This window comes from Xenopus laevis, chromosome 2S, assembly GCF_017654675.1.
Source record: "Xenopus laevis strain J_2021 chromosome 2S, Xenopus_laevis_v10.1, whole genome shotgun sequence".
Taxonomy (NCBI): domain Eukaryota; kingdom Metazoa; phylum Chordata; class Amphibia; order Anura; family Pipidae; genus Xenopus; species Xenopus laevis.
This window is the reverse complement of record NC_054374.1, coordinates 9,280,206-9,304,921: the sequence shown is the minus strand read 5'-3', so window position 1 is coordinate 9,304,921 and position 24,716 is coordinate 9,280,206. Positions and strand designations below refer to the sequence as shown.

The 24,716-nt window shown below is 38.9% G+C and overlaps 1 long non-coding RNA gene across 1 annotated transcript in view; it reads left to right on the top strand.

Moving 5' to 3' along the window:
- Nucleotides 1-24,716, top strand: part of LOC108709202 — a 211,807-nt gene that overhangs the window by 22,393 nt on the left and 164,698 nt on the right. The window contains exon 2 of the long non-coding RNA XR_001934589.2: nt 19,363-19,403. This is a non-coding gene — a long non-coding RNA (uncharacterized LOC108709202). The remainder of the gene's footprint in view (nt 1-19,362; nt 19,404-24,716) is intronic.

The window sequence follows — 24,716 nt, the reverse complement described above, 5'->3', positions numbered from 1 at the left end:
ACTCAATGTGCAAACAGAATTGTGGATTTTTTTCACAGTGCGAGTGTCCATATTACGAAAAATGCAAATTGCGAATACTCTGTTCCTGAGTTACGCCACAACTTTGGTGGCGGAGCAAATATTCGCAAAACAGTTCCGCAAATTGCAAATTTAAGTTACTGTCAATATTTTCGCGCACAACAACCATCGCTGGGCGAACTCGCGCAAACACGCATCTCATCTGCAAGCCATTTGCGAAAATTCATTCACAATGCGAATTTGCAAAAAAACGGAAAGACGGGTACAGCAGTGCAATATTTTAGCGTTCAGGAAAAAACATGGGCAATACAACCATTTGCGACTAAATATGCGATGCGCAAACTTTATATATGACCCCCATTGTGTCTCAAGTGTGGGGGGGATTATGATTACATAATCCCCCCCCACACTTGCATGGTGTCCACTGGCAACACAGATAGGCTAACCCTAGCCCTGCTTGTAATTTGTTTATACTATGTATATAAAAACATGACTTCTTTCTGTAATATGTGAACTGATTGGGAGACCAGGTTGCACACTAATGGATCCAAGAGAATGCTTGGAGCCTAAAGCTGTTAGCTGGTTCATATAACAGAAAAGAATATGAGATTCATTTTATGGAAATACATTTACAAAGAAAAACATGGAGCTCCAGAAATACATCAAAAACGAAAGGTTGTTTAGTCAGATGGTTATAATCATGTGGAGAGGTAATTTAAGAAATGGAATAATGAAACAATGTTTGTGAGTGCTTACTTGAATTCTCAATTTAACTGATATCATCTATCTAAGCGCACGTTAATAATGTGAAATCTGATGGTGAAAAAAGTACAATTTCTTTATTTCCATTAGCCCGGGAGGACCTGCAGAAAAGATAAGGATAAATAATAAATATGTTTAGAGATAAAGTGATTCGCTTATATTGCTTTCATAAAGGAAAAACTGCAGCTGCCTTTGTGGGTTGGATACCCAAGTGATTGAAAAGTGATGTATATTTGGCATCACTGTATTTTTTTTTTTTTTTGCGACTTTCATTTTATTTTTAGATTATGGCACATAATCATTCAAAACAATGACAGTCTTTGTAGGCCTAGATCCCTTGATCACAATGGGAAACATTGTAAATATCCCAAAGCAGTGGTTGACTTCTCGATGCGCTTCCTATGGGTTTCTTTGTTTTACATAGTCACACATGATATGGCACAGAGACCTACTGGAGTGTTAAAATAGTTGGAAATGGCTCGTAGGATATTACATTCTTTATTAATTCTGGGGTTCTTATCATTGTAAAGAAACCTGGTTTAAGGGCAGAGACGGATGAGAAGATTTGGGGGAGATTTAGTCGCCCAGAGACAAATTGCCTCTTTTTCGGGCGGCCGGTGATTTAGATTCTAGGTAGTTTGGGGAGATAAGTCGCCCAAAGAAGAGCCGATTTATCGCTGGACGACTAAGGGGCCGATTCACTAAAAAAGTAAAAAAATGTCAAATTTCGAAGTATTTTTTGGGCTACTTTGACCATCGAATGGGCTACTTCGACCTTCAACTACGACTTCGAATCGAAGGATTCGAACTAAAAATCGTTCGACTATTCAACCATTCGATAGTCAAAGTACTGTCTCTTTAAAAAAAACTTCGACCCCCTAGTTCGGCAGCTAAAAGGTACCGAACCCAATGTTAGCCTATGGGGAAGGTCCCCATAGGCTTTCCTAAGTTTTTTTGATCGAAGGATATTCCTTCGATCGTTGGATTAAAATCCTTCGAATCGTACGATCGCAGTATTTGCGCTAAATCCTTCGACTTCGATATTCGAAGTCGAAGGATTTCAATTCCTAGTCGAATATCGAGGGTTAATTAACCCTCGATATTCGACCCTTAATGAATCAGCCCCTAAATCTCCCTTAATCTTCTCGTCTGTCTCTGCCCTAAATGGTAAGGCTTATCAAACAAGATAAAGACCTTAAAATGTATAGTTGAAATTAAATTGTAAATTAAAGCAGGGAGTTAAAACATGGACCCATGAGCTGATAAAGATAGGTGTACCTGGATTATATACTGAGAACCACTAATAAATAAGATTGAATTAAGATGGACACGTTAAGAGCGCCTTTGTCAAGGTCATATGGATGGCCAAATCATGGAAAATCCAATTATTTGACCTTGGACCAATGATATGTTTTTTATTATTTGGTTGGGTTATCCATATTTTTACCTAAACCTATTTTTTCTAAAGAAAATCCATGATAACGCTGGAAACTTTTTATTAGAGTACTCTGGTTTTCTCCCAGGCAGATTATTTGTCTCTTATAAAACCGACCATAGTGTTCTGGCGGGTGATAGGGATTTCGATTGTAAACTCCACTAGGACCGTCAATGATGTATAATATCATATAAAGGGATGTGGAATTTGTTGCCACTATATAAATAAGTTACCAAGAAATATCATTTAGCAAAGAAGATGATTTGTTAGATCCTTGGCGAAAGAAACTAATTGCCCTATAATCAGTATGCAGTATTTTGATTCACTGTCATTTTTCAAAAATAATTAAACATAAAAAATAAAAATGAACCATAAACTTTTTTTTCCATTTGGCACTATTCTAAATCAGAGTCATATAAAATAAGGCTATTAGCGTTTTCAGGGTGATCTTTTATTACATGTTATCTATGATCTACATGGAAAAAATTTGAGAAAAGGTTAAGAAAAAAAATATGACTGTTTTCAGAAAGGTCTTGCTATAGGTTATTTATGTCTGTAAGACATTAACTCGCCCTCAGAGAACTCATCTTGAGGGTAATTGGGTCCCAGAGCAGTATAGTTTAAAAGGAAGCCACCTCTATGGGTTTTAAGACTACATAAAACTCAAGTTATTGAATTTCATGGGGGAGTCATAACAGAGAGCAACTGAGATAGCAATCACAGTGGATATTTTTTATCTGGATGAAGCTGCAAAGTTTTCACAACGTTATGTCTTCATGCATATTACATACCCTTTCTGCTGTGTTGGACTGAGAATTCACTCCTAATTGAAACCCCTGAGAAAAAGCTTAGGTTCACAACAACACAACATGATTGAATTATTTGTGTCCCAGTACAATATATATATATACTTAACCAATTAAGTCCGCACACGCTCTCCTTCACTTAATGAACTTCATTCATTCTGGGTGCTGTGTTTAAATTGGAATGTATAAAAGAAATTGGAAGTAGCAAGCACTCCAAGTTAATTTACTATTTATTATATAAAGGCATCAACGTTTCATTCTCTGTCTGGAACCTGGTTTTGCATCTAGACAAAGGTTCTAGACAGAGAACCGAAACGTTGATGCCTTTATATAATAAATAGTAAATTAACTTGGAGTGTGTGCTACTTCCAATTTCTTTTATATATATATATATATATATATATATATATATATATATATAGGGAAAGGTGGGTACAAGCTGCACACCTTAAAATACACAAAAATACCTGGGTGCTCTGGTTAAAGAATAAACAGAAAATGCACGTGGTACCGGCACTCTCAGGATTTGCATGAAAAACTCAAACGTTCGATATATTGAAATAAGAGAAAAAGGTTTATTAAAGGATTTAATAAACCTTTTTCTCTTATTTCAATATATCGAACGTTTGAGTTTTTCATGCAAATCCTGAGAGTGCCGGTACCACGAGCATTTTCTATATATATATATATATATATATATATATATATATATATATATATATATATATATATATATATATATATATATATATATATATATATATATATATAAAAAATTCATATATAACATAGATGCACACTGTGACTTAAAAAATTACTTTTATTATTATAGATTAAAAAACAGTTATATATATATATATACACACACACACACACACACGTATATAAATATATTTGCATTTTTTTTAGGCTTTATAAACCATACAACAGGTGAAGGTTCATATCCCTATTGTCTCCTAGAATTTCAAAAATAGGTGAACTACTAACCTCATAAACCCTTCTGATATATATAAGGGATACCCACCATCATCTGAAACATGATACAGGTAAGGGATCCGTTATACGGAAACCCATTATTCAGAAAGTTCCAAATTATGGAAAGCCCGACTCCCATACACTCCATTATAATGAAATAATCCAAATTTTTAAAAATGATTTCCTTTTTCTCTGTAATAATAAAACAGTACCCTGTATTTGATCCAAACCAAGATTAATCTTTTTTGGAAGCAACACCAGTTTATTGGGTTTATTTAATGTTACATGATTTTCTAGTAGACTTAGGGGGTAATTTACTAAACTCTGAATTCAGAATTTAAGTCTGAATTAGAAAATCCGGCATCTCAGACCTGTTGAGGCTGCATATCAGTCAATGGGAGAAACCCAATGATTTTTTATTGTGCTCTGAGTTTTGTGCAATATCCCAAAGTTTTCTGAGTTTTCGGGTGGAAAATCCGAAAAAATTAAAATCAGATTTTTTCGCGCAAAGAAAATTTTATGGGAAAATGTAATAATAAATAAGTGTAAAAAACCAGAGCAGATTTGATTGGAGTTTGTAAATAACCCCCTTAAAGGAGAAGTCAACCCCTTCGGCACTAAAATCCCTCCCCCTCCCCTGTATTCCCCCCCTGCCTCCTCCCCCCTGGCCTACCTCCTCCCCCGCCCCCTGGGCAAATGCCCCTAAGTTGCTACTTACCCCTCGGCGCAGGTCCTGTCCACAGAGTTCACAGGCGCCATCTTCTCCCGTGCGGTCTTCTTCCTGGATTGTCCGGTTCAGCTCTACTGCTCATGCGCCGAAATACCAATGTTTTCCGATTTCTTTTTTCGGACTTTCGGCGCATGCGCAGTACAGCTGAACCGGCCCACATCCAGAGCATTCTTGATAACAGGTCCCATACCTGTATCACAAACAAAAATCAGTATACGTAATCAAAACTCATTTAGTAACTTGAAGTTGACATTATCTCATTTGAAAGTGTTTCATGAAATATCAGATAATCACGTGGAGCCGTTCACCTGTAACTATTTTATATGTGCATATAAGTATCAAAATAAAATAAATAACATGGCCATTTTGTAGACTTGAGATTGATCACCATTGACAAGTAAATGTTGAATGAATTTTGTGTAACCACGACCTAGGGCTAAATTAAACATTGCTGACGCATGAGTGAGGTAGCCAAATCGGCAATAAGTAGATATATAAATGGAAAATACCTAATCGCTTTTATTTGAGGGATTCTCTGCTCAGGACTTGTTCGTTGCAGATACTTTAACCATAATGCTGTCATTTTATGAGAAGAGAATGCTAAGTTCACAATTACTGATAGGTGAATTCATGTGCCAGGTGCGAATTTCCAATAAATTAGTGAAAATTCACTGTGTCCAAATGTTGACGCTAGTGAAAATCTTAGTGCCCAATGACTTTAATAAAATCGTACAAAATAAGCATGCGGCAAATTGTCGCCGGCGTCAAAATAGTCATCAATGTCAATTTTGCCGCCTGCAATTGGACGCGAATTTCGTGTGAATTTCACAAATTTTCCGTTGAAGCGAAACGGAACAAATTCGCCCGTCGCTATTCACAATCTTTCAATACTTCTCTGCCCTTCTGTTTTGTGGCACAGACTAACTTGTCTCTATGCATTTATTATTAACTGACATATCTGAGGATATAATGAATTGACTCATACCTGAGGATATAACTAATTGGCTTCATATAATTAATTAACTTCATTAAGCCCACTACAGAGGCCGTAACCTGGTCAACATAGGAAGAACACTTTGCTTCATTGTCATTTTCTCTGTTCTGTTAAAACTATTTATTAGAAATACCAAAAAAATAACGAATACCTGTATGGCATTACATATTTGCATGTTATAACTTAAAGGAAATATATCCATTATGATAGAGTATACTCTTGAGTATTCAGCCCAGATTTGTGTCAGTTATCATAGTGCGGTGTAATTAAATGCAAATTATTTTTTAAAAGCATTCCTTATTCTAATCCAAGAATCTCATGAAGCCCAATGTAAAGCTCAAATGGCAACATTATAGTGATGTCTGACTTCCATTAAACTAAGATAGAATGTATTTGTTTTAATATAACTGTGATGGTAGACTCTTTAGCCCACCTACACTAGGCCTAGTCATCAGGTGGTGCTTGCCTGCTTGTATGGAGAAAAGCTGATAGTAGAAGTTTAACATAATTAATTATGTAGTCCCATCTCTGTGCCCAAGACCCACCTGGATCAGATTGAATAGAATTATTTTCATAATAATAGATTATTAGAGAGGCTGAATGCCTGGCAGGCAGCTCAGTGTGTTCATCCAGGGTGGTATCTACTAGCTGCCCTAGTTTGCCCTACTGGGAATTAAAATACAAAATAAATGCTATAAAGAAAATATTAGTTACGTTTTGCCTTTGCTAAGTAACTACATACTAGTCAATAGTGATGGGCGAATTTGCGCCGTTTTGCTTCGCCGAAAAATTCGCGAATTTTGCGCGAAATTCGCGAAACGGCGAAAAATTCGCGAAACGGCGCCGGTGTCTCGTTTTTGACGCCGACGCCAGTTTTTTCGACGCCGGCGCCCGTTTTTGACGCCGGCGCCCGTTTTTGACGCCGGCGCCCGTTTTTGACGCCGGCGCCCGTTTTTTCGAAAACCGGCTAATTTTTGCCGCGAATTTTCGTGGGCGTTTCACGAATTTATTCACTGGCGGCGAAACGCGCGAATTCGCGCCTGGCGAATAAATTCGCCCATCACTACTAGTCAAGATTTACTTGTTAGTGCACATGTAAACTAATGAATAATCTGCCCTACAGCAGGTGCATTTCAAAGGCTCTTGGCTTATATTAAGCAGATAGATTTTTTTTGTATGGGTGTAGAAGTCAATGGCAGATGTCTCTTTAAAGGAGAAGGAAAGTTGTTTACCACTTGGGGTGCACCCCCAAGTGAATGTATTGACTTACCTGAAACCCCAGGCCGGTGCTCCTATCAGCAGAAAACTGCACCGGCCCGGGGTTATACCAGTGAGCACCACGGAACGCTTCTCTTCCGGATTCTTCTCTCTTCAAATTTCCTGGGGCAGACGGATGTAGAATGAAAAAACCGAATTGTTAGTTAAAGTTCGGCTTTTATACTCTAATGTGCATGCGCAGCCACGAAAAGACAGAAGAAGCAGTAAGAGAAGCGATCCGTGATACTCGCTGGAATAACCGTGGGCCGGTGCAGTTTTCTGCTGATAGGAGCACCAGCCCGGGGTTTAAGGTAAGTAAATTCATTCACTTGGGGGTGCCTAACATTTGGCACCCCCAAGTGGTTAACGAGTTTCCTTCTTTTTTTACAATTGTTTTATAGCTTCAGGACTCTGAATAGTTTGGGGCTGTTTGCGCTGGTTTTCATTTGATAATACAATAAATTTGAGTTGTCGCAGTGACAACTCGATAAAGTCGAGTTTTAGGGGGCATCAATAGTGATGGGCAAATTTATTCGCCAGGTGCGAATTAGCGGCGAATTTGCGCGATTCGCGCCGAGCGAATAAATTCGCAAAACGCCCGCGAAAATTCGCGGTAAAAATTCCAAAAACGGGCGCCGGCGACGAAAAAACGGGCGCCGGCGTCAAAAACGAGATGCCGACGCCGTTTCGCGAATTTTTCACCGTTTCGCGAATTTCGCGCGAAATTCGCGAATTTTTCGGCGAAGCGAAACGGCGCAAATTCGCCCATCACTAGGCATCAATTAAAACAAGTTGCATGATTCGCATTGACAAACGGTTGTATGGTTGTATTTTGAGAAGTTTTAATGGTAAATTAAGGGGATTTGGAATTGGGAGTTTGGTCACTTTCTTTTTAAATTATAGTGAGTTTTAATTAAAAAACTAAGGGTCGAATATCAAGGGTTAATTAACCCTCGATATTCGACTGGGAATTAAAATCCTTCGACTTCGAATATCGAAGTCGAAGGATTTTAGCGCAAATAGTTCGATCGAACGATCAAAGGAATAATCCTTCGATCGAACGATTAAATCCTTTGAATTGAACGATTAAATCCTTTGAATCGAACGATTAAATCCTTTGAATCAAACGATTAAATCCTTTGAATCGAACGATTCAAAGGATTTTAATCCAACGATCGAAGGATTATCCTTTGACCAAAAAAATTTAGGAAAGCCTATGGGGACCTTCCCCATAGGCTAACATTGAGTTCGGTAGGTTATAGATGGCGAACTAGGGGGTCGAAGTTTTTTCTTAAAGAGACAGTACTTCGACTATCGAATAGTCGAACAATTTCGAAGGTCGAAGTAGCCCATTCGATGGTCGAAGTAGCCCAAAAAACACTTCGAAATTCGAAGTTTTTTTACTTCGAATCCTTCACTCTAGCTTGGTGAATTAGCCCCTAAGTGTAGAGAAAAGAGAGAATACAATAAAGATGGATGGAGCTGATATGATTACTATGCTCCTTGGTGGGTGGCTGCTGATTTAATTAAGCAATTACCATCCTATTGTGCTTCTGGTAATATACAGGCCCATGTGTGATTCTATGGCTAGATAAGGAGAGGTCAGATAATTGGGAGAATTTTGTCATTGAGCTATAAGAACAAACAAACAACAAAGTCTCTACATCACTTTCAGCCAAAGGCTTACTTTGTAACATAGACTTTATGTTTTCATGGATGCTTGGCAGCCTCAAGCTCTTTGGAACAAAGATCATTATAATTTATTGGGCCGTCCATGCTTTGATTTGAAATGCCAAGCAAAACAAATGTCCAGCAGTAAATATCAGTCATCAAGCCAGTCATGACAAGTATAGTCCATGGACAACCTACTATAGAATGACACTATAATCAGGTTACAGGACATTATATTTGTACATAATGTCATAGGCAATTTATAGCTCCTCTATCCAGGGCCGGATTTACATAGTGGGCGCCCCTAGGCCCACTGTCGTTCGTCGCCCCTGTCCCCTTTCTTCATGCAAATTTTCATTATCTGGACTGGAGCAATGGAAATTTTAAAAATTATTGTATCTCCTGCGCATCCCCAGTGTTTTTTAATCAATGTGGGTGTGGTTGGGCAGCATGCCGCCCCCCTAAAATCCTGCCGCCCTAGGCCCGGGCCTAGGTGGCCTTTCCACAAATCCGGGCCTGCCTCTATCTGGGGTTCATTTTCAGATCTATTGTGCAAATACCATGTATATTTACAACATTATCTGAGTCTGTTCCAAGCCCTAGGTAATTCTCGCTATCCCTGCTCATTTAAATGAGAAGGTAGTGGGAAAATGTTTTTCCATTGTTTTCATCTATGTGACAAATGCTATAACTTCTATTTTTAACTCCAGTTTGTTGCTTAATTTGCATAGATAAATTAGTCCAAGCTAACCCTGCCAAAAATAAATCTACTTTAGCAGCAGCCTTGGCTTTTACTTGGGTTTGATGTTTTTTTTGTTTTTTTTTTTGTTTCCTCCTTATGTCATTATGGCTAATAAATGTTGTATTTCAACAGAAACGAACATGATTTTTCATGCCCAACATAAAGAGTAGAAGTAAAAACATAGCATTTACTAATGGAAAACAAAAGTAAAAAAAACCTAGGTATGCCCTGAGAATATGAAGGCACACTTGGTAGATATCATCTCTTGTTCCTGCTCTTTCATGTGAAGACAAAGTTAATTGGCATATGGTTGTTCTCCTTTCACCATGTATGACCTCTAATTGTCTTGTCTGCTCTCTGGTTGTGCCAGTATTTGGGAAACTGTGGGAAAAGGCTGCCATGCACATGTATCAGCTGTTGGATGTTCTTTTCATTATCTCCTCTGAATCATTTTCTCTGGTGGTAAGTGTCTGTGACGACCCAACTGCTGACCAGGTGAGTGTTTTATAGATTGCTTTTTTGCACCGGGTGCTTCTATTGTTTGCCAAGTGATTGCAATATGTTGCCTTGTGATCAAGTGTTGGGATTGGGGTGAGAGTAGAGAAGGTTTGCTTGGGAGGGGTAACCAGGCTTAATTCCCATGAATGCTGCAAAAAGAATGAGAGAAGATAAAGCATTTTTTTTTTCTTAGCTGGGGGATTCTCTGCATGACTTCCCCACTGATGCGATCATGTGCTTTCAGGCTGTGATTTTATTAACAATTCATATGGAAATTGAGGGCACTGGAGGAGCAGATTCTCACATAAACTTGATCTATTCATGAATACGGTTCTCTGTTTGGCCTGACCCGGCATGGCTTAAGATACAGTTTGTGAAGCCAGTATGCTAGAAACAAAGAGCCGTAAAAAAAAAAATGAAAGGCTAGCACATTCCGGCAGTGTGCACAAAGGCAATGGAGCAGATATTCCAACAATAATTGTCTTATTATCTTGCACTACCAGCACCTCATACAAACTTTAATCCAGGTATATTTAATTTGATACTGTCTTAAGCATGCCCTGCAGTAATTTTGTCATAATAAACATTATTGCTGACTTCTAATGTTCTACATTTTAGCGTCCAGTTAAAGCTAATCTTGAATGTACTGTGCTCTACCCAAGCTTGACATCTCCACTGGTGCAGGTCAGAGGGGAAGACAAAATGGAAAGCAGTTGCAGTCAGGGTCAGACTGGGCTGGCGGGACACCGGTAAAAAACCCGGTGGGCCCCCGCTTGTCCAGACCGCTCCCTGATTGGCTGGCCCATAAAAAATAGTGAAATGCAGGCCAGCATGGTGGCGTTCGCACATGCGCACCGTAGGAGCCACTGGAGGTTTGGAACCTGGTGGGCTCCCAATTGTCCCGTCCGACCCTGATCAGAACACGCACTGCTTCCGTTCTGTAAGTTTATTTAAAACATGTTAAAACAAATGTATATAAACCTAAAATCCAAAGGCACAAAAAGGTCACATCCTTCCCCTTTTCATTGCAAACCTTATTACCTAAAGTAAAGGAAATTTTACCCAAAGGCCAAGATGAATTTTAGTTGTATGTTTGCGACAGCTTTATCCCACCACGTCACACAAGGACGAATCTCAGGGACGGACTGGCAGGACACTAGAAAAAAACCTGGTGGGCCTCCACTGGCCCAGACCCGCTCCCCGATTGGCTGGCCCCTTAAAAAAAATGACAGACGGCCCGGCACCATTCATGGGGCTCCTGAAGTTTGGAACCCGGTGGGCTCCAAATGGCCCAGTCCCACCCTGGTTGCAGTGTAATTGTTGATGCAAGATGGAGAGTTTGCATGTCTTATAAGGGTTTTTATAGTAAAGGAAAATGAAAGTAAAAACAATGGGGACAGTTAGGGAACACCTTGGTGCAGGGAACTATAGTGGTGTCACACTTCACTGTTACTTCAATTTTTTTTAAAGAAAAGGCACAGCCAGGGGTAAAAGGACAGTGATGCCTAACAAATTGGCAGCCCCTGTTGTTTTCCTTTGCTTTTCTTTAACTTTTTACCTTATTTTGCTGGTTTCCCCATTTTCAAGGGGAATAATATATATATTAGCCTATAATGCATTACATTACCTGCATTACATTACTGTAAGGTGGACCACAAAAAATTACATTTGCAAAGGGATTCTTCAGACTTTTTAGATCCTGTCCTTTAAAAAGCTCCAACCATTTACATTATCACTGATGCACAGGGAGACTTTCTCACTGAGGTTAATCATCCTTGCAATTCAGAAAAAATGTAAAAAAAAAAAATGGGAACAATTGGGAAAGAGACTTGATCATGAATAAAGGGGGTTACTGGTCACACTGTGAAGCCACTGAGAAAATTCAACCATAAGGAAATATATCTAATAGTAAAATGATCTGCTTACTTACATTTAGCACAGCCATCTAAAGCTTGGAGTCTCAGTGCAATCCTTCTGGCATTTACCATAATGGCATCCCATGTAACTGTGTGTCAAAACTGCCTCTTGAAGGTTCAATATATGCAATGATAGTTGAACATCAGTACCAAAATATTCTGCAGATGAAAAGAGCTTGGAGGAACACCAACTGCCACATTCATTTAATGCACTAAACAAGTCAGACGTGTCCTCATGTTTCACAACAGATGACAATGTTGCATTTAAATAAATGCTTCACCATGGTTTGTTCCATCTGTACTTCCTCTGGCAAAGTACATATCAAAGTACAAAGTACATAAATTATATAAAGGATGGTATTGGATACATACGTTTCATTTAAGGTAGCAGTCAAAATAGTGGTTATTGGTATCAGTGGCTTCCCAACTACTAAAGTAGTAAGTCATGTAGTCAGCTGTTATTAATGATAATCACTTAAACACTTGCATATTTTTAAGGGCTAATCACAGCTTATTTGTACCTTTTCCCAGTCTGGTCATTGGGTCCAGACCTGCTCCAGCTTTTAGATCAACACAGCTAACTAGCCCTAGGAATTGTTTTGCTGCTGACTGTGACTAAAGGTGGCCATAGACTCAAAGATCCGCTCGTTTGGCGACATCGCCAAACGAGCGGATCTTTCCCCGATATGCCACTAAACTGCATGGCTATATTGGGGGTAATTAGAACGTTCGGCCGTATGGCCGAACGATCGAATTACGATGCGCTAAGCAGCTCCGACGGGTCAGTCGGGTAAAAATCCAACCTTCCCGATCGATATCACGGCCAGATATCGATCGGGAAGACCCGTCGGAAGCCCCCATACACGGGCAGATAAGCTGTCAAATCGGTCCAAATGACCGATATCGGCAGCTTTATTTGCCCGTGTATGGCCACCATAAGTCAGGCCAACAAAGCATTGCTCAGCAGAATGTTGTCCTCTGTTTAATTGTTTTGTAAACAGAAGCTGAGTGTTTAATGCATTATTTGTTCTAGGTCACAAAACCCTAGTCTGCATAGTTAATCTGTGGTTAACACTTGTAACTATAATGTTGAGATACAACCCTTTAGGTCACAATAGGCCAGAGTTAATCCATATGAAGCTTTCATAAAAACAATTCTACACATCCAGCTTCTGCCCTATACAATCAGTACATCAATATTAATTATGATCAATACAGTTTCTACTTATTCCTCTACTTCTACCTTCACTTCCAAAAAAAGGCATGAAAAAACCCAGCAAGTAAAAGCTGCTTAGTTCCTATAGAAGTTAGTGGGCACTGCCTAAAACAACTTTAATTCCCAGTGTATTAAATCATTAAAGATTTTCAGCCTCGCTGGAACAAGTGGTTTTCGATTGGGTATGACTTTTCTTCCATGGAAAAATACAACTGCAAATATGCTATTGCATTTTTCCTAAATAAACCAGTACAGGTACGGGACCTGTAATCCACAATGCTTGGGACCTGGGGTTTTCTGGATAATGGATCCTTCCGTAATTTGGAACTTCATATATTGTACACATTAAATAAACCTAATAGGCTGGTTTTGCTTCCAATAAGGATTAATTATATTTTAGTTGGGATCAAGTACAAGCTACTGTTTTATTATTACACAGAAAAAGGAAATCATTTTTAAAAATTTGCATTATTTTATTATAATAGAGTTTATGGGAGATGGCCTTTCCGTAATTCGGAGCTTTATGGATAATGGGTTTCCGGGATAACGGATCCCATACCGGTACTCAGGCAAAAATATAAAAAATATAAAAAGTTGAGTGCATTTTTTTCTCCACAATCTTTAAAATGTATTTATTTTCCTCCTATGGTATTGTACAAAAATGTATGCAATCTGTCATGTTTTTGGATTTTGTGCCCCGCCCTGCTCCTTAAAGGAGAAGGAAAGGCTAAAATTAAGTAAGCTTTATCAGAAAGGTCTATATAAATACACCAGTAAACCCTCAAAGTAATGCTGCTCTGAGTCCTCTGTCAAAAGTAACAGCACATTTCTTTCCTTCTATTGTGTACTCATGGGCTTCTGTATCAGACTTCCTGTTTTCATCTTAAACCTCCAGGGCTTGGGCTTGAGCATGCTCAGTTTGCTCCTTTCCCCCTCCCTCCTCCCATCCCTGCTGTAATCTGAGCTCAGAGCTGTAAGTGAGCAGGGAGAGACTCAGCAGGAAGTGATGTCACACCAAGTTTATATGGCAGCTGCTATCCTAAACAAACAGAGCTGTCTAGAGCTGTTTACTCAGGTATGGTAAAGAATTCTGCAGAATAAATATAGCATTCTAGCTTGCACTATTGTGGCTAATCTGTTGGCAATAAACAATCTTGGAGCTTTCCTTCTCCTTTAAACAATTCCTGATATTCACAGGAGTCAGTGGAAGGCATAATGACATTACAGTTAAGGCTTTTCTATCTCTTCAATAGTATATACATTACCCTACTTTGTTAGAGAACCTATAGTCCACTATTCAACAGCTGTTATTCATAGAAAAAAATTGTACTGGGTAGATATCCTTTCTTCCTTTCAGTTGCTCAGGCCAGAAATTTTCCATATAAGGTTGAATAAAACCCCCTTTTTAAATTTCCATGAATTATGCCTCTGTAATGAATGGAACTGTCTCTAAGGAGTGCAAAGAAACAGCAGATGAGGAAGGCAACGGATTAATGACATCTGCTGGGAGCAATTCTATCAACGATTGTTTTTTTTTTCCAAACGAGCTTTCATCCTTGGTACATAACAAGCCCAGAAGGTTGGACAGTATGTTTAAAATCAGCCAAAATGCCTGATAGAACCTGGGCATACACAGCCACCTTCACCTTTTTACTTCATCTCGAAGAGACGTTACACTGCTCTCTTTTTACCATTCAACCCCTATAATACAAGAGTGATGACATACCCTGATGATAATTTGACTATAGTAATCATGATCTGATTTCAGCGTTTATAGTACAGATTCATATTTTATAAATATATTATCAATAAAATACACTTCTTTTAAAGTGGACCTGTCACCCAGATAGAAATATCTGTTTAATAAAAGTCCTTTTCAAATTAAACAGGAAATCCAATTTCTATTTTTTATTAAAGCATTCATAGCTGTTGTAAGCTCATTTAAAAATCTCAGCTGTCAATCAAATATTGTCTGCCCCTCCTCTATGCCTTAGGCATAGAGGCGGGACAGACAATTACTTTCACTTTCCATTCAGCACTTCCTAGATGTCACTGCTCTCCCCACATTCCCCCGTTCTCTTCACCGTTTAATTGTGTAGCCAGGGCATGGGGATGGACATCAGGTCCCCCATTCTGGTGCACAAACAACATTCTGAGATGCTACAAGACTTGTCTTAATAACAGTGTCCACAAAATGGCTTCTGCCTGCTTGTTATAATTATGAATTCCCAGACTGAAGGAAACAAGATTCAAATAATTTATATAGTGTAATTAAAGTTCATTTTGCTTGAATAATGTGATAAAATATGATTTTGAATAATTTGTTTGGGTGAAAGGTCCCCTTTAAATGTAATATTTGTAGGGCTACTTTTTAATGCATTTGTCCTATTCCATTTTATTATTTGAGTTAAAGCAAAGTAAGATCTTTGTAAACCAACATAATCCATTTATACAGTAAAAACACTGGCTGCGCATGCATCTGTGTAAAGATGACATTATCTCTTTAATCCCTAGATGACCTTCCTATTAAATCTTTTATGGAAGTTCATATGGATTTACAAGGTGTATCTGCAAATGTTATCAGTAGTTAGTTTCTGGTCTGGATTGTAGTTCTCTGTAAAGTTCTGCTTTATAGATCTATATAAATCAGTTCAATGGTCCTAAATGTTTTATGACTTTCTCATGCTCCAGTCCCTTTCCGTACATTTAGCAGCCAAACGGAAGGAGAGTAATTGTGCTTGAAAGCAATGGGTAATGTTCGGTGAACAACTGTAGTTTCTTTTTCTATTGGTTATATCACTGAAGGGTTTTTAGTCAATAACAGGACTGCCATTAGCAAAGGTGGTTGCAATAATGATGTTTAGCAACTACAACAGTTCTGTTTCACCATAATGAGAATGTATGTGGACAACCCTTCTACTGATTAGACTTGGCTATTTAAGCCACACTAGTGCCACAGGTGCAACTACATCATAAAATTACATTTTCACAATTCTCTGCTTTGTGGCAACAATTTGGGGAAGGTTCTTTCCTGTTTCAGCAGTATAATAACCTCCATTGTGCAAAGTAAGGTCCATACAGAATGACATGGCAGCCAGTGGAGGATCTTCAGTGACCTAAACTTGAGAGACATGACCTCAACTAAACACCAGGCCCGATCCCCAACATCAGTGGCCCATGTATGAATGGAAGCAAATCTAACCAACATCGTTACACCATCTAGTTGAAACCTTTCCTAGAAGGGTAGAAGGTAAAGGCTGGTTTAGCAGCAAGGGGAGTTTCAGGCTTATCAGAAATCATCAAAACATTACCAGAAAGTGAGGTAACATCTGTCCTGGAAGCTGGTGCTACAGGATTGTACTAGATTATTAATTAATTATGATGCAGAATCCTTCTATGCTGTCATTTAATGGGAATTAATTACTAATTAGACTTTTATTGTGTATGTATGTATAACTTTATTTATAAAGCGCTGTTTAGGAGCCGCAGCGCTGTACAATATATATTTATTTTTTTAGGGAAAAAAATTTGATTTTCACGATTTTTTCAGATTTTTAATATGATTTTTTCGGATTTTTCACCTGAAAACTCAGAAAAAACTTTGGGATATTGCCAAAAACCCAGCGCACATCAAAAAATCATTGGGACTTCTCCCATTGACTTATATGCAACCTCGACAGGTCTGAAATGCTGGATTTTCAGATTCAGACTTTTCCATCCTCGGGGGTTTAATAAATTCCGAAAAATTTGTGATTTTTTTAAAAGTCCGATTTTATTGAATAAAAAATACACATTTTTCATGATTTTTACATTCAGAGTTTAGTAAATAAACCCCAAAGTGGGTAGGCTAACATACAGGCACAAATTGGAGATGAAAAGTGCACAAGGTAAGGCATAGTCAGTAGGCACAGAACTAGGCTAATGTTCTAGTGCTCCAAAAGCTAGACTCTTAGGGGCAGATTCACTAAGCTCGAGTGAAGGATTCGAATGAAAAATACTTCGAATTTCGAAGTATTTTTTGGGTACTTCGACCATCGAATTGGTTAAATTCGTTCGAATTCGATCGAAATCGAACGAAATCGAACGAAATCGAACGAAATCGAACGATTCGAAGTAAAAATTGTTCGACTATTCGACCATTCGATAGTCGAAGTACTTGCCCTTTAAAAAAAACTTCGACCCCCTACTTCGGCAGCTAAAAGCTACCGAAGTCAATGTTAGCCTATGGGGAAGGTCCCCATAGGCTTGCTAACCTTTTTTTGATCGAAGGATTTTCGTTCGATCGTTGGATTAAAATCATTCGAATCGTTCGATTCGAAGGATTTAATCGTTAAATCCTTCGACTTCGATATTCGAAGTCGAAGGATTTCAATTCGAGGGTCGAATTTCGAAGTATTTTTTACTTCGAAATTCGACCCTTAGTGAATCTGCCCCTTAGTTTTTTCTTGAAGAGATTGAGAGAGGGTTCCTTACGGAGGAATTCAGGGATGGAATTCTAGAGGTAAAGAGCAGCAAGATAGAAGGGTTTGAGATAAGAGGTGTCAGTGGATGGTGTGAAGAGAACATGACCAGGAAAGTATAATGAGACAACAGAAGAAATGTAGTGAGGAGCAGAGGAGTGAAGGGCTTTGAATGTTGGTAGAAGGAGTTTATATGTTATCCTTTGCTTAGCAGGCAGCCAAGGATTTTAGTTGGGGTTGAGCAGGTTCCCTTTTAGGAGAGAACAGAAGGATCCTATATATGTACGTATACTGTATATTTTCCTATATGGTCTTCAAAAAGGAAATGGGAAGCCACTGGGGGACCCCAAAATAGCCCAAGACGTGCCAGTGTTTATCAATGTGTTTGGATGAATCATGTGCAGTGTGGTCAGGGAGCTCCAGAGTAACCAAAATTGTGATGCTTAGTGCCAGAAATGGCGACATCCCAACATCAAATATTTTCAGCACAATTGCATCCGTTCCACGATGAAATGTGAATGCAATAGCAATTGCATGTTTTAATGCAGCTCATGCAACACACACTCGGACACAAGTCATTCAGAAGGTGCTCAGGCAGCAAAGAAAGAACCTTTGATGAACAATCATTATTTAAAAGAAAATAAGTAAATCATAAATAACAGTTATACATGGATACTGTTAGCCCATTTGCCCTGTCTATTTGCCCTGTCTCTCACTCCTAATGGAATGCCTTTGGGAATAAAAATTCCAAGATGTTACATTTTAAAGGGATATTGTCATGGGATAACATGTTTTTTTTCAAAATGCATCACTTAATAGTGCTGCTCCAGCAGAATTCTGCACTGAAATCTATTTCTCAAAAGAGCAAACAGATTTTTTTATATTTTATTTTGAAATCTTGGGAAAATGACATATTGTCAGTTTCCCAGCTGCCCCCAGTCATGTGACTTGTGCTCTGATGCACTCTTTACTGCTGTACTGCAAGTTGGAGTGATATCACCCCTCCATTTTCCCCCAGCAGCCTAACAACAGAACAATGGGAAGGTAACCAGATAGCAGGCAGCTCCCGAACACAAGATAACAGCTGCCTAGTAGATCTAAGAACAACACTCAATAGTAAAATCCAGGTCCCACTGAGACACATTTAGTTACATTGAGTAGGAGAAACAACAGCCTGCCAGAAAGCAGTTCCATCCTAAAGTGCAGGCTCTTTCTGAAAGCACATGACCAGGCAAAATGACCTGAGATGCACCTACACACAAATATTATAAATTAAAAGAAAAATACACTTGCTGGTTCAGGAATGTAAACAGTGTAATTTAGAAATAAAAACTACACCATAAAAATCATGACAGAATCCCTTCATATGCAGGTTCATTTGTGAGCCTCCAGAATCCCATTTGACAGTTGAAAGGCTAAAAGATAGTTGTCCCTGATTTACATTTGTTATTTTTTGCAGATAGAGCAGTCAAGGTTCCCCTTTGTCTGAAGCTTCAGTTCTGCAAGAGAGGTTTAATATCACTGCCGGCTCCTTGCTTGCTTTCTATCCCTCTCTATACAGAGATTTAATTAAAATGTTTGGTTTATATTTTGCCCTGATCGATTGGCAGATAGTGCCGGAACCTTTCTGGGAGACTCTGGTAATATAACAGTGGCAGGCATTCCTAAAGCACAGAGATGGGATTATAAATTATGCATTAGCAGTCTCAAGGACTGTGCAGAAATGGAAATCTCTGCTGCAAGATTATTTAAAGGAATATATTCCATCCAAAGATCTGTATTTGCATTTGGAACAAGATAGGAAATTTAGGTTTCAGCAGAGTTATTGGCAATGTTGTTGTGCCCAAAGATTAATCCGTATATATTTATTTTCTTTCTACAGAAGATCCCCCAGACTGTATGTTCACCTTGAGAAGACATGAGGTAAGGAACTGCTGCTGTGAGCAATGAAATGTATTTTATTCCAGTTTTGAGCATGCTTGTCCCCCTGGTCCGAAGAGGAAAGAAAGGTCCTTTATGAACATTTTCACTGACAAGCCATTTAGCAACAGGGAGACAGAAAGATAACTCTTTCCCAGAATGCCTTGTGTCCGCAAGCTTCTGTGACAGGCAGTGGGAAGCGTATGAATGAGTTTGGTACAGCTTCCTCTGAATTGCATTTCTTGTACGTTCATTCTTAAAGGAGAATTCAACCCTAACGTTAAAAAAAACCCTACCCCCCTACCCTACATACCCCTCCCTCCTCCTCCTCAGCCTGAGTTTTACCCTGGGCAAATGCCCCTAACGTTTTACTTACCCCTCAGTGCTGATTCAGGCATCGGAGTTCATGGGCGCCATCTTCTTCTCTTCGGAAATCTTCGGAATGAAGGTGGAGTGGCGGCGCATGCCCAGTTGGAGCAATTTTCTGTGTCATGGCAACTGCGCATGCACCGAAACTCACTAAAATTCCAGAAGCGCTGGTTTCATTCCGAAGATTACCAAAGCGGGAGAAGATGGCAACTGTGAACTCCGATGCCTGAATCTGCACAGAGGGGTAAGTAAAACGTTAGGGGCATTTGCCCGGGGTAACACTTAGGCTGGTGGGAGGAGGGGTCTATGTAGGGTGGGGGATAGGGTTTTTTTTAACTTTAGGGTTTAGTTCTCCTTTAAAGGAGAAGGAAAGGCTAAAACTAAGTAAGCCTTATCAGAAAGGTCCCTCTATATAAACCAGTAAAGCCTCAAAGTAATGTTGCTCTGAGTCCTCTGTCAAAAGAAACTAGGGATGCACCAAATCCAGGATCCGGTTCGGGATTCAGATTTCAGCAGGATTCAGATTCGACTGAATCCTTATCCCTGGCCGAACTGAATCCGAATCCTAATTTACATATGCTAATTAGGGGTGGTGACTTTTTGTCACAAAACAAGGAAGTAAAAAATGTTTTCCCCTGCCCAGCCCTAATTTGCATACACAAATTAGGATTCGGTTTGGTATTCGGCCGGATCTTTCGCGAAGGATTCTGAGGTTTGGCCGAAGCCAAAATAGTGGATTCGGTGGATCCCTTAAAGAAACACCACATTTCATTCTATTGTGTACTCATGGGCTTCTGTATCAGACTTTCTGCCTTCAGCTTAAACCTCCTTGCCCTGGGCTTGAGCATGCTCAGTTTGTTCCTCTCCCTTCTCTGCTGTAATCTGAACCCAGAGCTATGAGTGAGCAGGGAGAGACTTAGGCAGGAAATTATGTCACACCAAGCTAATATGTCAGCTGCTATCCTAAACAAACAGAGTGCTTCTACAGCTTTTTACTCAGGTATGGTAAAACATTCTACAGAATAAATATAGCATTCTAGCTTGCACTATTGCAGCTAATCTATTGGCAATAAAATGCCTCCGTAGCTTTCCTTCTCCTTTAAGGCTGTTCGCTCCACAAGCTTTTCCATAGTTCTGCTTTCTAGTCACGTTGGTGGCACCACATAATAGAGAAGGAGAATAAGTGAGTGTGGAAATGCAACACTGTCTCTTGTTACAATTTATCGATTCTATTCTGTTGTCATTCAATTAAGACAGAAATGTGATGGATAGCCTCTGCAAAGATCACCCTGCTTTGCTCACCGGCCACATGAGATAAAGCTTTTTTTTTATTTGTGCTGTGGAGCAAACTAGAAATAGAAAAGAATGCAATTGATTTTGTATATTTCGGTAATTCCAAGTATCTGCTGCCAATATTCTTTTTGAGCACATCTTAAAACTTTTTTTTTCCAAAAAGTGCCAAAAAAAAAGATTTGAGGAAATTTATAAATTTTTTGCCTGTATTGAAGACATTCATTATATTATAATACGAATGGCCAGATTCAATGTAGTAAGTAAAAGGTTTGTCCTTTGAGACTCATCTCACTGTGGGGCAAATTTACTAAAGGGCGAAGTGGCTAATGTGGGCGAAAATTCGCTAGCGAAGGAGATAGACTCTAGTGGTACTTCGCTCCTTAACCCCTGGCGAATTTGCTCTTTGGCAAATGGACATAACTACGCAAATTCACTAAGATGCGGATTTTACTGAACGTTACCTCTTGCACCAGACTTGCCTTCGCCACCTCAGACCAGGCGAAGTGCAATAGAGTAGATAGGAGTTCCTAAAAAAGTAGTTGAAAAATTTGGGGTACCCGGCTTCCCCCCCCTACATATGGCACCTAAACTATACACTGGGCTCATGTGTAGGGCAATATAACAACTTTATTTTATTTTATTAAGGTTTCCCGGGCTTGTGTAGTGTAATGTATTTGCTGCAACATAAATGTCTATTGAACTTTAACTTTCCCGCCGTATGCAAATAAGGCAACACTGGCGCAACTTTGCTTTGCTTGGCATAGTAACGTTAGCGGAACTTTGCCAGCATTTGACACCCTGGACGCAACTTCGGATTTTAGTGAATTAGCGTTGTCCTGGCGAATCTACTCCTGGCAAAGTGTTGTGCTGTAAGCGAAGCAGTCGCTGGCAAATTTTCGGAGGTTAGTAAATTTGCCCCTGTCTTTTGCTTGAAAACGATAATGAAGTCTATGGGAAAAACTGGAGAAAAGTTTTTTCTCTTAAAAGTGAATCTTGTTTTTACATTTTTACATGATGAACCATGAGATAACTTTTTATCACTGAATCTGACCCATAATGTATTCAATTATTATACAGATTCTCATTTCTCTTCCACTTGTCTTAACTTGAATAATACGAATATTTTCCTTTCTGTGCTGCTTCTGCACTCAGGCAAAAAATAAGGAGAAATTGAACAAATCTCTTTTATATTGTAAGCTTCAGGGATCCACAACAGATACTTTCTTCTATCTTAAAGGAGAAAGATAGCTCCAATCCAAGAGGGTGGGCCAAATGTTAGGGAACCCCAAGAATTGTAATGATTTACCTAATACCCCAGGCTCGTGCTCCTGTTAGCAGAAAACTGCACTGGCTCTGGGCAAGCGAGTGGTCCTCTTCCTTCCCTTGCCTGGGGTAACAGGTAAGTGATTACAATCCTTGGCGGGCACCCTAACAAATTGGCATTGGATCTTTCCTTTTTTTAAGGCATTTTATTGAAACACAGGTGTGTTCATCTCAGCATAATATTATAATTAAATTAACTGCTGCCCTCTGGGCACTACCTGAGCTTTTGGTGAGTTCCCTCACTGTAATGGAACCCCTGTCGACTGTTGGCAAAAACAAAGAGAGATGTCTTACTTCCCTCCCATATTCACTCCACTCATAGGCACTAGTGATGGGTGAATACATTTGGCAAGTGTGAATTCGTGGTGTGAATTAGCATTTCACCGCCGGCGAATAAATTCATGAAACTGCGGCGAGAAATTCGCCGGTGAAAAATCCCACTGTCTTTAATGCATTTGGACAAAATAGGCGCACGTATAAAAATTGTCGAAATTGATGTGCGTCAAAATAATTTTGACATCCATTGACTTCAATGCGTTTTGCAAATTTCTTGTCGAACCGAAATGGGACAAATTCGCCCATCACTAATAGGCACTTATTCTTGCAGTGGCAGACAGATCCCCTAGCCCACTGGGAGCTCCTTCTACAGAGAGGTAGCCTTCATGCTCTGAGTCCTCCTTAGAGAATTAAATACCTATGCACAGGTCAACCTACCTATGAAAAGACTGGCCAAATCTGTGCCCTGGACCAGCAGAATGGCATATCCAGTCTACCTGTTCCTTCATATTCCCCACTAAGCAAAACTTTCCTGGAACTTACATTACCAATTTGTGAGGAAAAAGTTATCTCACAGTTTATCAAGTGCAAATTCATGGACAAGATTCAATTTGAGGAGAAAACAACTTTTCTCCAAGTTCATTTCCAATTTTGTCCAATAGACTTCAATAGAGTTTTCACATGATAAACAGTAAGATAAGTTTTTCTAAATTGAATTGCATTTCAAATTGAATCTGGTCCATGAGTTTTCACATGATAAACCATAAAATAACGTTTTCTGACTGAATTGAATCTTGACTATTGTTTTAATATATTTTTACTACATTTCATATATTTTAACTTACGGTCTTCTTCATTTTTCTTCTTCTTGCATTTTTATTTTTCATTTCTATCCAATAGATGCTTTTGTGTTTTTGTGATAGATCACACTTTATTCTTCTTACCTTAATTGTATTTCATTTTTACTTCTCATTCCTTTGTTTTTGAATATTGTCAGCAGCTTGTGAATAACCTGCTTATTTGGCTGTTTACCTGAACTGACCTTTTCACTCTATGACTACTACTACTTTTCTCAGTATATTTTTGGCAACAGAAATTCAAGTGAAACAACTTGGCTAAGAACATAACAGTAAAATAAAGGTTTTAATGCAGCCTTCATTATTGTGTTGGTGTTATTAAAACACACACAACACAAAACAAACAAAAAGAAAATCACTCACTAAAAAATGTGTATTTTATTCTCGGTGAAAGGTTTAATTTTCACAGATTTTACAAAGGTCCCATTTGCTGCCGGAATCTTAGCAATCTTATTTTCCAAATTTCTTAAAGATCATTCAAATTGTCTAATAGATTGACTCAGTAAGCCAGTTGATTACGTCAAACAAAATCAATGTTTGTCACTTTCCAAAACTTTGAGGAGTTTTGTTATTGCATGATAATTTTAAATAATGAAAAAAAAAGTGCCTCTTTTTTTAAAAAAAAAAACAATTGAGACGGTGAAGTTATATATTTAAGTATTGTTATATAATTATCGAGTGTGATCCATAATTACTCAGATTAGGGATGCACCGAATCCAGGATTCTGTTTGGGATTCGGCCAGGATTTGGCCTTTTTCAGCAGGATTCGGACGAATCCTTCTGCCCGGCCGAACCGAATCCGAATCCTAATTTGCATATGCAAATTAAGGGTGGGGAGGGAAATTGCGTGACTTTTTCTCACAAAACATGTTACCTATCTGTTTTGACCACTAGATGGGTAATGTTCTGCTGAATGAAACACACTTGAGCTAAAGTAATAACAGCTTTAACACATTCCTCAATCTCCTCCACCCAACCACCATCAAAAACGCGTGCCTAGAATAGGTAGTTGACACATTATAGAAGCAGGCATAACTTGCCAAATTTAGCGGGAAGCATTAGACGACTTACCTGCACATTGCTGCGTTTTTGGGAGATAATATGGATATGTTTATACATTACTTCAAAATAAATGCACAACTGGTCATGGAGATAATTTTCCTTGATCTCCAGTTGCATTATTTACAAGAACAAAAA